At 39.6% G+C, this 9,400-nt stretch overlaps 1 protein-coding gene across 3 annotated transcripts in view; it reads right to left on the bottom strand.

Moving 5' to 3' along the window:
• Positions 1–5,129: 5,129 nt before the first annotated feature.
• CDIN1 (CDAN1 interacting nuclease 1) overlaps positions 5,130–9,400 on the bottom strand; it is a 128,423-nt gene continuing 124,152 nt past the window's right edge. For 2 of the 3 annotated variants that reach the window (XM_063331489.1, XM_063331491.1), the window contains one exon: positions 5,130–8,618. The gene's annotated coding sequence lies outside the window, so the exon portion shown is untranslated. The remainder of the gene's footprint in view (positions 8,619–9,400) is intronic. The other variant, XM_063331490.1, reaches the window with a different exon arrangement.

Here is a 9,400-nt window from a genome sequence, read left to right as displayed (position 1 = left end):
CCATCCTCGTGCCACAGCGCGTGCAGCTGCGAAATGGACACTCTGTGCCATTGTTAGTGAAAGTCACTTTAACTTTTAAAGAGGCTGTCCCAGAAAGGAGGGATGAGACCTTATCACCTTCCCTACTTTGGAAAACCTAGCTTGTTAACGTGACAAGCCCTCAGCAGAAGACCACTAAGGCTGAATAAAATACAGTCCCTGTGCAAGAGCAAGAGAGTAAATGCTCAGCCGTCAGCGTGCTCCTGCTGAACGCAGATGCCAGGAGATCGCTGTCTCTGATCCAACCCGGCGAGGCAGTGGTGGAGGGTAAGATAAGGAAGAAAGCAGACCAGACTCACAGCCCCTCGCACGCCTGGGGCAGAGATGAGGAAGTCTGAGAAACACCCAGCGGAGTCTGATCCCTGAGCCTTCCTGACAGAGCTCTTACAAACCGCCCACTTCGTATAAGGAAGTTCTTCTGCACAAGTAACTGAAGAATGAAGGAAAAAGGTGTGCAGTTTGTAAAACAGAAACGAGGAAACCGCAAATTACACACTAAAGGCTAGCTATAACAAGTGATAACATATTTTCTCTCTAAATAGACTCTTCAGTGTTACTTTTCCAGCTAACAGGTATCTCATCTGGGACACAATTAAAGCTCCCCATTGTTACTCAAATGTCAGATACTTAATTTCCTTCTTTGTAGTTAGTATGAGCTTTGAGTAAGTTATCTATCTCCGGTCAAGGAGCATAAAACAGTTATGCATAGCATTAACGGACAGGATTGTTTCAAGCTAAGTACAGCATGGATTAGGTAAATGGGAGACGAGGTAAATCTAGGGCACTCATTACCTCACATTCCTATGACACATGTGTTTGTCGCGCCAGAAAATGTTGCTGAGTTTCCAGGGGCTGTGGGTTGCTGGAGCACAGGCAACTCATGCAACTCTTACCCTCTTTGGTTGCCTGCAGCAAACCTTACAGAAAGGCTGGGGGGGAAATGAAAGCACAGGACAACTTGTGTCGACTGGAGCCTCCAACTTTTGGCGAGTCAGTGTGAGCTCATGGGGGTAGCTGAGTAATTGGGCTAGCGGTAACAGAATTGTTAAGATACTTAAACCAACTCTGAGAATTGAGAGTTTGGACCTTCGTGGCAGACACACACCTAAGAAAAGAGCTTGTTGCTGCTGCGTGCTCCGTTTAGCAGGCTCTTCCCTGCTACATATTTTTAGTAAAGGTTTATTTCACAAACTGAGCTGTAAGCCATGTCTCTGACTATGAAGACTGGGGTTAGGGGTTTTATGAGCATATCCTATGATGGATATATCCCATTAGTGTTATAGTTTATTGGTGACAGCTAACCATCAAACTCATCCAGGTAACAGACTTGAAACACGGAAAATGTTTTAACTTACTGACTTCAGACTGATTACATATGTACAAAACTTTGTGAACCACACCAAATATTTAAGTGTTTCCAAAGGGTGAGATTAGAATTCAAACTTAACAGATCACAGTAGCTTGAAGTCAGCAAGTTAGAACTCTAAAAACACACTAATAAGTAGTATATGCAAGAAGGAAAAGAATAATAGGATGAAGAAATTATGACTTTGGGGTGAATCTGGATGTGGGCTTTTATAAAGGGCCCCAGACTAAAGAGCAGCCACCAACTCGCCACTGAGGGAGTGCAGGGGGCCTTGTACATGAGATACTGTGTTTCTAAAACCAGATCGAAATAACACAGACAAACTGGAAGATACTAGCGTAGAGTAACAAATATGATCAAAACATTCAAAACTTTCTACAAAAAAACATTGGAAGAGTTCAGGCTGTTTAGTTGAGAAAACAATATTCGAATTTGGAAAAGGTCAGAAAAAGAAGGCAGCCATCAGAGATTCTCCACATTCATTTATACCTGGATGAGATGTAACAGGCTTATTATAGCATAAAAAGACTTCGGTAAGACATTGGAAAATCTTTCTGGCTACGTAAGATGGGTAGTGGAATGGATTCCCATAATTTTTCTAAGCATCTCCGTCGTTGGAGTTTTTTAAGAATACATTAGACAGACATGTAAGCTGATCTGTATAGACAGTCTTGCCTCAGAGGAAGGATGAAACTGTATGTCTTGAGACCCAACTGAGCCCATCCTTTTTTTTTTTTTCCATGATACATAGCCAGACTATTTTTTCTAAATGTATTTCATCATTTTGTATGTAATGCAATGCCAAAGACATTAAAATGAGGCTCCTTAAAGTGTGTTTGGAAACAAACTGATTAAACTAATTTTTGTTTTTTCACTCAGTATGGAGCTATCATGCTGAGGCAGAATACAAAATGGAGTGTGGTGTGAATGCTCATTATGGGAAAAAAGAATAAAAATTAATCCAGTATTTCCATTCGTAATGGAAAATGTTTTCTTGTAATAAAGCCTGCATTTCCACAGTGCTCTTCTACTGGGAGTTTCAAAGCGCTTTCAGAAATGTTCTTAGTGGCCCTGAGGCACTTTGTGGGGTGAGACCCCATCTGTGCAGCTTCACACTGCAGACAGAAGCCCCGAAACGTCCACTTCGAGTTCTAAAACCTGCCGGCTCTCAGCAGGGCCGGGCCTGGCCTCCTCCAGGTGCAGCTCGTCCCCTCTTCTGTGTCACGCTCTCTCAGCGTCACTGTCACTTGTCAACTCGCTGACATGTCCCCGCGCTTTCATCAGCACTCAGCCATGGGATACCATCCTGTACGACAGGGGTGAGCGTAGAGTTATCGCCCTTCCCTGAAGATGCCTACCAACACACCTAGAGAGACCACGCAAGTAACAGGGACTTTGACAAGCGAAAGGGTAGCTGGTATTAATTAATACAAAAATAATCAAAGGTATATATTATACATATTTATATATAAATTTAGGTGTATTTACATAAATAAATATATAAAAATAAAACAATTGCATTCCTTTGACCTACTCTCCTATGTCATCTCTCGTTAGGACAGAGACCCGGGAGGACTTTGTATGTGTTTGTACAGCACGTAGGACCAAAGAGGCATCGATCTTGGCAAGAACCTCTCATTATTATTAAATAAATGATATAGCACACGTTTGTGCCTTAACGCTACAGTCATATACTCTGGAAAAATGATTTTTCATAATGAAACATTGACTTGGTGCTTGTTTAGATATTTTAAAAAATAATTATGTAATAGTTATTGTTTGACACAGTTCTGTAATTCTTGTTTGACCGTTTCCCATGTCTGCTTTATGGTAACAATGAATACTGGGGCCATGCGACAAATAATAGTTGCTGTGTGGATTAGTACTTCTCCACGTTCATATTTTTTTCATTCGGCAAATTCTCAGAGGTAAATACATTATAGTAAATCTGTCTGTTTATACAGAGCCGGCTGAACATCAAGATCAATCTGTTAAATATCTATATTAAAAAGAACCCCACCACCAACCAAGGGTTTGCCTGGTATTAGGCGTATGCACTTTCTATAAAAACTTAACTTAGTACTAATGATGTGCCTTATACCGCCCTTCAACACCACTTTGTGCTATCACTGTTAGAAGCAACAGCAAGAAGTATTTACACAATATAGGGGAAAAAACTCCAAACCCTCTACATAATGAGAATAACCTTAGCCAAGGGTATTTCTCTGAGAATTAATAACTAGGTGGGGTTAATGGTCACTGGCTTCACCTTAGGCCCTCAATTAATCCCTGAACCTCAATTGTTATTACCTAATTGACTTAGTTTCATTTCATTTTAACATTTCAAAGTGATCTTCCTAAAATCACCCTGACAGAGTAACGTGGTCTCTGTAGATGTGCACTGACACGGTTTCAATATTGTTACCTCGTCTCCATACGCTTGCATTGACATTTCACTTTGCTGTGACACGGCGGTGCCACATCCATGGACGGGTGCAGATGACACGCCGTTCTTCAGACTAGGGGAAAGCTGTCCAGGAGCGAGGGCCGGCCAACATCATAGAGAGGGACACGACGCCAGCTACGAGCTACCAAGCAGAATTATCGTTATCATCCTGAATGATTGCTCTCATTGCAAATATGATTTCTACGTTTGTAAAGGGAAGGAAGTCAGACAAAATTCCACTTGAAATCTTGCTAGTTTTCGTAAAAACCAACCAAACAAAAGTCTTTTCGCCTAGATCAGCTTAAAAACCTAGCCCAAAAAATGCACCAGGTAACGTATTTAAAAAGAGGCTTTTTGATATTACCGTTTCATGCTTATTTGAGGCTGCAAATAAATTATGCAAATCTCATGTATCAATGCAAGTAGCTGAATACTGCAAGACGCAACTCTACATCAAGAAATCCTTATAAAAATAGGGCATCAAAATGAAGTCTTGTTATTATGTGGAAAAGTTTTTGAAAAGTCTTTTGAAGCTCTTTGATCCAGCTTTGAAATAATTTTGGTAGATTACTATTGTACGAAACCCATAATTTATAGTAGCTGACCTAAGCTGCTCTTTGTATAACAGCCATATATGAAACAATAGCAGGAAAGTGAAAAACACAAGGGGAACTAAAACTGCTCTGTTTATTATTTAGCTCATAATTACATCTTCCTTATTTAATCTTTTGAATCCTGGCATGTTCTTAATAATACAGGTTCAAATAATATTTACTATACACAGGAGAGTTAGTTTTGAGTAACGCATTTAGACTATCCAAACTTTGTGTAACTTGTGACCTTTCCCTAACCTAAGCGAGGTCTATTTTATACAGATCGTCCTAGATAGACGGTTTCTCTATAAATGGTGAAGTTGCTGCCAAGCTCCCATTGTTAGCTGGTTCATTTTTCAACAGGCACACTTCAGGTTCCTATCACACCACTGTAAAGAGCAAGCCCTTGAGGTTTCTTCTTTTGTCAACGTAATAAAACAGCTATTTCTGAGGAACTTGCAAATCTGCAACAAATGGCCCTTTGTGACTTAGAATAACACGATAGGAGGAATTTTTTTTGTTGTTGTTTTTGCAGGCAGCCTCCCATTTCGTTCCATAATATTAAATTAATACTTGAGCAGCATTTGTCCTAATGTATTTATAATCTCATCCTTGAAATAACAAAAGCATGTTTCTAACAACTGTTTTTCTCACCTGTATTCACAGTCTAAGTGCAGAAGATGCCTTCAGAATCTATCTAAATAGTGAGACTACTTCAGCTGAAGTAAAAGGAAGATTCGAGTTCAATTCTTTGTACTTTTTGTTGATCCTTGAGGACTCGCAATCAAGTCTGGAAAATAAGAACAACCTGTAGGATGTACAAGCTTTTGCCAGGACGAGTATGGTTTGAAAACGGGGAGCCAGCCACCTTTTCCCTTCCGAGCCAAGCGGATTTTGGCACAGGAGGAAAGCTAAACCTTTGACTTCAACGGACCTTCTTGCAGAAGTGCTGCGCAAGCTAGGCATGGACTCGCAGAAAGCACGTCTCCTTAATGAGAGAGACCGCTCTAACAGCTAAATTCCTAACACCGGCTATGCCTATTTTCTAGTAGCACAAATGCACTCTTAACTTAGTCCTTTGTGCGACTCTACTCTCAATAGCGGAGCAACTGCACTGCGCTAGTGCTCTGCTCTGTGAAGGTTCCCAGCCTGCAGGAACGACCTGCATTTCAAACCAAGGGAATGAAGATGAGCACCACGATGCTCCTCTGTTACAACACAGTGTGGGAATTTGAGGACAGTCTGCCTGGTACCTAAAGCTGCTACTTAAACTAGAGTAAGAGCAAAATTGCTTGAGGTGGTGGTCAGACCAAATGCACATAGACTGGAAACAGCACTCCTCAGATGTAGTATCGGAAACAGAAGGAGGCAGCAGAAAACATAGGACAAGCTTTTCAAAAGGGAAACAAGGGCAAATAGGAGGACACTGAATAAATAAATGCAAAATGGTTAAAAAAGATGGAAAATTAAAAGGGGGGGATTTAAATGCAAATGGAAAGAGCCATGAACAGTCTTCAGTAGTAGTCTGGATGGGTGGAGAAATCCAAAAGCAAATACCAAGAAAGAATGACTTTTTGAATGAGCGAATATAACAAAATAGGATGAAAAATTATTCATGAACTGCCCATGGCAGGGCGGTTAGAACTAGATGATCTTTAAGGTCCCTTCTAACCAAACTATTCTACGGTTAACTATCAGTACTATTAAGGTGATAAAACAGTAATGAGGTAAGCACAGTAAGACATTTGGTCCTTTTTCTTCAGCTTTAGGTCAGAAGCTTTATTCTGCTCTGAGCTGGCTTTAGGGAAAGATTATTAAACTCTTACTAATAATACGTCCCCATAACACAGGAATGGTAAAAAATGTTTTCTTTTTATACTAGAGTGCGACCCACCATTGTGCTGTTTCTCCTATACAAGGAAGTTTTACTTCCTTGTTCAACACAATTACATCAATTCCTAAAGCTCAGAACAGGCCTTATTACAGTGCCTGTAAGAGCAGATGCTTGGCAAGTCTATATATGCCAGTGAGAACATCATTCAGTTTTATGCACACTTCTGTTTTCTAGCTTGGCGTAATTCATTAGCACACTCTACAGAATACTCCATAAAACTGGATTTGGCTTTAATGTTAAGGTTCTAATGACTACAGCGTTGTTTAAGGGAAAAAAAAACAACAAACAACCCACAAACAGTAGTCTCTCCTCTTTAATATTAAGGTTGATCTTTACATCCGATAGAGAAAATACACAAATGATGGGTTTTTTGCGAGATACAAGTAGGAATATCAAAGTAGTCTTAATTTTTTTCAGTGTTTGCTTTCAGCATTTAAAATAGTGAGAGAGCATAATTTTCACGGTGGCAAAGCTCGTTCAATAGCCTGTAATGAAATTAGTACAGTATGTACACTTTTGTGGCTTATTTCATCTTCATTCTAATACAAAGATTTTTAAAGGGGGCAATATATAAAGATGAGGTCAAAGCTTTGATTAAAGACAGCTGTACTGCTTTCCAACCTGTTATGTCACAGCATTAGGTAGAGGAATAAATAAACAAATACAAGCCTAACCTGATTTATCTGTGTGTCCCCACATAAATTTGTTTAATGTAAAAACAAATAAAGCAAAGCTTTGATGGAGGTTGAGCAGAATTTTCAACATCTGTGCAGATAAATTTAATTTATTCAAAAAGAAAAAAGCAGCATTAGTGCATCATGTAAGAGCTGATTTAAATGATTTCATACAACAGGAAGCATATGCACTAGCTAAAACAAATTTAGTTTGCCCTTAAAACCCATTTCACTCAGACAACCATTCCTTCTGAATTTTCTGCTACGATAATGTTCATTTATTTCTTCTTTTTTTATCCTCTTCTTGATTTCACACATTCCACTAACCTAAACCGCAGTTAAAAGTCCCAGGGGCAGCAACACCCTCAATGCAGCTCCTGTGTAGCATCAGGCAGGTACACTTCACAGATTGCTTCTGTGTATCTTTATGGGCAGATGCTTAAAGCTGGTCGGGTAAAATAAGCTAAGCATAATACCTTAAATAGTTGAACATAAATGAGTTACAGGTGTTTGAATATTTCTTAAAAAATAAATCTTTCCGCTACAACACATTCGAACCCAAGAAAATAATCTCTATGCAACAATAACTCACCGTAGTGGAGCTATACCGGCTTATTTCTGCAGCTGGGGACAGAGTTCTAGCAAGACTGAAGATATTTTTTTTCCTGAAAATTAAAGATTCGTCAAAATGATAAACTCCTATTTCAAACTAACCAAAAGGTGTTAAAGAAAGAACTAAAAATTCAAAAATAAAAATACTGGGTGTGCATCTGAAAACTATAGCTGAAAAAAAACCGACCAGGATTAATACCTTTTCTTTTAACTCAAGGCAAGACTGTAAAAAGTCTGCATGTGATTTTTGAAATCACACAGGCGCACAAAGTATCACCTCAGCTGAAAAAGATGATGAATATGGATGGTAATGCTTTAAAGAGCCTTTCCTTATGGAAGAGGTTATCAACTTGTGCTTTAGGGAGACTGTTATCACACCTTTAACTCTACAACAGAATCCGTACCTCTGCTTAACTTCTCTGAAAATGGTGAGCGTATATGAAAAACTCTGATTGACTTTTTAAAATATTTAGTCCTTTCCTAAATGCAAGTTAGCAAAGAAAAGATTATTAAAGAGCGTCAAGTCCAATAAGCTGCAACCGTTAAGAAACTTCTAACTGAAAGCACAAACCTGAGGCCCAATACTGCCCCTCCGAGTGGCGATGAGATGGAAACAGAATGAGACTGAGCTCCTCAAAACTTCAAGGAGGGCTGACACCCACCGCAATAGACCTCTGATCTCGGTGGTTCCAGCAAGAGAAAAACAATGCTCTTTCTTACAAAAATACATAAATACGCACAAAACTTATGCCCATTCGCGTGCTTTATTTGTCTTGTGGAACTGATCCAGTGTGAAGCACTGTTCTGTCTTCTTTTCACTCCCCTTCTTGAACATCAGAATTATAATCTTCAGAAGTAACCCACAGAGAGCTCCTGCGCATTGTTCTTTCGGACTTCAGTACGCCAGAAAATTGCATGTTATAGTACCTACAGGGGTCAAGACAGATTCCTTCCTTAAAGTCAGTTAAGAGAAAAATTCCTAGGTATAGATTCCCTGGGGGGTGGGGAAGAGAAGACAAAACACAAGTTATTTTTGAGTCATTAAACTACTTATTTAAAAACCCACAAAACTAACCCCCAAACTTCACAGGCTCATAAAGATAAAATAAATCCTTGCTCTTCACTTCCCCTCCCCCCCCAAAAAATTCCCTAACTTAGATTATCTATTTTGTAATTGTTAACTTGGGACTCCATTGTTGATTTTAGCAATCAGACAGTGACAAAACACATATACAATTATTCTCTCAAAATCTGGCTATTTACCGTAACAGCCAGAAACTACAGGATCCTGTCTTACCACTTGGGCTTTATGAGCTCTGCATTGTATTGTTTTAAGCCCCAGAATAACAGTCTTTACCAACTTCCCACATCAGCATCGGTGTTCCAGCCAGATCACTAGCGCTGAATAAACTTGTGAGTGAAACCATAAAAAAGCCACTTATTTTTAAAGGCGACTCCGTAAGAGGGATGAGAACTGAAAGTTGCACCTTTCAGCCTCTGCATTTTTGTCTTTGTTTAGAATGCTAGAAGAAGCCATCCGGAAGGAAGAAAGATTATGAGTATCTAGAAACTAGCTGTTTGACAGAGACAGAAATGCTGATAACGAGTGGGTTGTGTCTGTCTCTTTTGGCTGATCACAACAGAGGTCTGAAGCAAAACAGAAACTCTTGATATGTTTGTGTAAAGAGGCAGTAGCGTAAGGGCAGGCAGCAGGAGTTCAGCTGAAGTTCAGGGCAGATGCTGCCATTAGTTTACACTGCAGGAAAGTAAAATTGC

Source organism: Chroicocephalus ridibundus, chromosome 4 (genome assembly GCF_963924245.1).
Source record: "Chroicocephalus ridibundus chromosome 4, bChrRid1.1, whole genome shotgun sequence".
In the NCBI taxonomy this organism is placed as follows: Eukaryota; Metazoa; Chordata; class Aves; order Charadriiformes; family Laridae; genus Chroicocephalus; species Chroicocephalus ridibundus.
This window is presented reverse-complemented; position numbering and strand designations above follow the sequence as displayed.